This window comes from Lutra lutra, chromosome 15 (genome assembly GCF_902655055.1).
Source record: "Lutra lutra chromosome 15, mLutLut1.2, whole genome shotgun sequence".
NCBI classification, from domain to species: Eukaryota; Metazoa; Chordata; class Mammalia; order Carnivora; family Mustelidae; genus Lutra; species Lutra lutra.
The window spans coordinates 25,126,980-25,130,963 of NC_062292.1; the positions used below are offsets into that span (position 1 = coordinate 25,126,980).

Sequence of the window (3,984 nt, forward strand, 5' to 3'; positions counted from 1 at the left end):
TAACTTGAACTTTTTCTAGCAATTAGATGCTTGTTTGTGGGGTTCGGACTGAGTTTAGTAGACTGCTAGGACAGTAGATGGATGTTCTCTGTTCCAGAAGGTCAAGGTTGACCTGCCTCCATGTCAGTCACTGCTACAAGTGAAACAAGACTGCTCGAGGAAGAGACCATTTTTATAGGATTAGTTTCTGGGTCTTTACCGTAACCTCATGCCTTTATTTCAGTGATGTATGTGAAATAAAGTGGCCAGCACGGAGGACCTATAAAGTATGCATTGTTTCTTGCCTCCTTTCTATTTCAAAGTTGCTCTGCTTTGGTTTAAGGTCCTCCCAGGTTCAGGGCAAACATACTATTGGAAGCATCATTTCAAACCATATTAAACCTGTTCGGATATTATGCATGTATTTCATACTCCCACATCCCGCATTAAATCACATTTATTCACGATTATGGAAGACTTGACTTGAATTATTGCTATTTGATATAACAACTTTTGTAGATACTTAAACATTTATTATTTCTGTGTTTCACCTTTGTTTTCAAATTTTGGAGGTATTTTTTGTTTTGTTTTTATTTTTGGGTCTCAAACAATTTTGAAGTCATTAAGAAGCCTATATATCGTATAGATACTGAGCCTAGAGGTCTTTCCTTCTGTCCTATCTTAGAAAAAAAGTATCATTCCTGCTGAGCAAAACTAGCCCCTTCTCTTATGCCTTCAATACTAGCCCTGGCACCCATTATCAGACATTTAAAGAATGTCTACCATGTGACCAAATGACTAGAAGCAATGTAATATGAAGTGAGAATTCCTACAGCAGAGAGAGAACAGGACTATCTTTTCTTAGGAAATGGCTTAGGGTGACTTCACAGAGGAGGTGACATTTACACTGAGCTTCATGGATGAATTGGAATTGGCTAGATGGAAGGGGTTAGGCGTTCCAGACAACTTGCATTGGCAAAAAAAAAAAATAAAAAGCCCCAAAGACACAGCTTTCCCTAAGATCTTAGTCTATAAAGTATCTGTACTCTTTTGATTTTCTTTTTTCTTTTCTTTTTTTTTTTAAAGATTTTATTTATTGGACAGAGAGACAGCGAGAGAGGGAACACAAGCTGGGGGACTGGGAGCAGGAGAAGCAGGCTTCCCGCCAAACAGGGAGCCTGCTGTTGGGCTCGATCCCAGGACCCCAGTATCATGACCTGAGCCCAAGGCAGACGCTTAATGACTGAGCCACCCAGGTGCCCCTGTACCATCTTGCTTTTCCAACACTCTGGAGACATGGGATCAGTTTTATTTTCTTCCTACCTCTCAGACTGTTCTTCTCAGAGGCCATTTTACTCCAAACCCATGAAATTAGATGCTGCCTTCAAGGGACTACTCTTGTCTCTTTTCTTTCTCCTTATGCCCTCCTCTAGTAATCTGAAGCTTTCTCCAGACTCTCCACCATTACCTGATGTAGGAATCTCGTCTCAATCTCCAGAGCCAAACTTTCTTCTAAATAAAGGTGTTTTGTTCTTTGTTTTTGTTTTTCATTTGCATGATGGATATCTCCTTGCATCCCAAATTAAGCATATCAAGACTATACTTTCAGGGATCATTTCTATAGTTTGTTACTAGAGAAGTTTCTCTGAATGTGTAGAGTACCCAAATTAAGCATATCATTTTTTCCAGAAAGTCTGCCCTTTGCTCTATGTTCGTTATTCGGGTTACTATGAGATTTTCGTAGGCAATTAGATCTAAAATTCTGAGTCATCTTTGACTCCCCCCTTCTCCGCCTTGGCCCATCACATCCAATCAGATAATTGTCCTTCAGCTAACTCCTCTTTGTCTTTTACTCCCTTCCCATCCTACTCCCTCCCCACTAGTTGCTTATTGATTCCCCTTTCACCTAGATTATCACCTAGCCTCCTGACTGGTCTCTCTGAATTTATTCCCACAAGCACAGGCTACACACCTTAGCTGCAGAATGCCCATTTCTGATCACGTCTCTCCTCTACTAACAATGTTAAGGACATCCACTAACAGATAAGATATGAAATGCTCAGGTCATATTTGAGGTCTCTATTACTTACCTATAGGTTAAATCAAATATTCATTGTTATATATCCTTTGCTCCATCAAAACAGACTCACTTGCTGCTTCCCACAGGCACATAGAAATTTTCAATCTCCATCTTTTTGTCTAGAAAACCTTTGCACCCTGCAATGTCAAAATCTGATTTTTCCTTTAAGACTCAACCAGAAAGCTACTTCCTTCATAGAGCTTCTCCATATGCTGTGCTATGCTTCCTATTATTTGTTTCCCCTCTCCCCCAAACCTACATTGTATTAGAAGGGAGTTCTCCCTCTTTTGAATTTACACTTAATTTTTTCATTAACAAACTTCACTGTGTTCTTCTGTTTATAATCCTGCCACATTTTACCCATAGCTATTAGTGCAGTTACTGTACTTTGCATTGATTCTGGAGACAGTCTTCCATAAATATCTGGTGGATGTATGAATACAGCCTGTATAGATTTTTTCCCTCTAACAAGTCTGCCTTCACATCTCTAAGTCAATTGAAAGAATATTATACGTGGAACAAATTTATGTATACTTACAATAAGCTATTTTAAAGGATAATTTGAAAGAGTGCTTATTACTGGTATGAAAGTGATTTTTTTATTTAATGATGAAAGAGATTAAACTGGTGATTGGATATTTTGTGATGTCCTCTTACAGAATATTTGGGTTAAAATTTTGTGCAATAAAACAGGATGCCTCAAGGACAATTAGCAACAACCATAATGATAATTTAATAACTATTATTTATCAAGAACCAAATATGTGCCATATACTGGTCCATATATGTCATCTTATTTCTATGCCTTACATTTTACAGACTTTTAAATTGAAGCTCCAAGAGATTAATTATCTAAGTAGTTAAGATTACTATTTAAAATCCACAGTTAGGTCTTATTCTCTGCATCATAATCTACTCCTCAAAATATTTCTACTTATGTAAACATCATATAGTACCAAGTACCTCCCTTTTTCTCTAAGAAAGCCTGTTTCATTTTTGGTCAACCTAAGGTTTGCCTCTGCTCTATGAGTGTGAAGTCATTTTTTCCTGACTTTTTACATATGTGTGGTGGTTGTTCCCAAAGGCCTGAAAAACTGAAGTTACCCCTGCATGAACAGTTGGGGTGTTCCTCATGGTGGGCCAACCTCTGGAACAGTTTAGCAAAGACTACATCTGAAAGTGATCTGCATTTGCCTACAGATCGATTTACCAGACACAACTCTTTCTTTAATATTGGCATAATTTTTAAGAATATTTTATTCATTTGAGAGAGAGAGTGTGCACAAGAGAGAGAACACATTTGGGGGGGGGCAGAGAGAGAGAGAGAGGGAGAAACAGACTCCCCACTGAGCAGGGAGCCCAGGACCCTGGGATTACAGCCTGAGCTGAAAGCAGATGCTTAACCAGCTGAACCACCTAGGCACCCAGTATTGTCATAATTGTGTGCAAAATATTAAATCTAAGAAAACTGGCTGTTGGGGTGCCTGGATGGCTAAGTGGGTTGAGCCTCTGCCTTCAGCTCAGGTCATGATCTCAGGGTCCTGGGATCGAGTCCCTCATCAGGCTCTCTGCTTGGCAGGGAGTCTGCTTTCTCCTCTCTCTCTCTGCCTGCCTATCTACCTACTTGTGATCTCTCTCTCTGTCAAATAAATAAATAAAATCTTTAAAAAAAAAAAAACTGGCTGTTATCTACCGCCCCTCCCCCCAAAAAAGTCTCCCCTGATTGGTTCCCACAGTGGAAACTCCCACCATTGGGTCCCACCTGGAGCTATGAGTTCACTGTTTCACTACAAGGGCTTATTAGAGGGAGTCCTACAGGCGTAGGATGGTGAGAGTTTGAGCACGGGCTTCAAATCTTGGCTCCAGTGCTTCAGAGCTGTGTAACTTCTCAGTGACTCAGTTTCCCTGTTTCTGTAATAAGTGGG

The 3,984-nt window shown here is 39.8% G+C and overlaps 1 pseudogene; it reads left to right on the forward strand.

Annotated features, from left to right (window-relative positions):
• Positions 1-1,572: 1,572 nt before the first annotated feature.
• LOC125086495 (uncharacterized) lies at positions 1,573-1,650 on the forward strand (annotated as a pseudogene).
• The last annotated feature ends 2,334 nt before the right edge of the window (positions 1,651-3,984 follow it).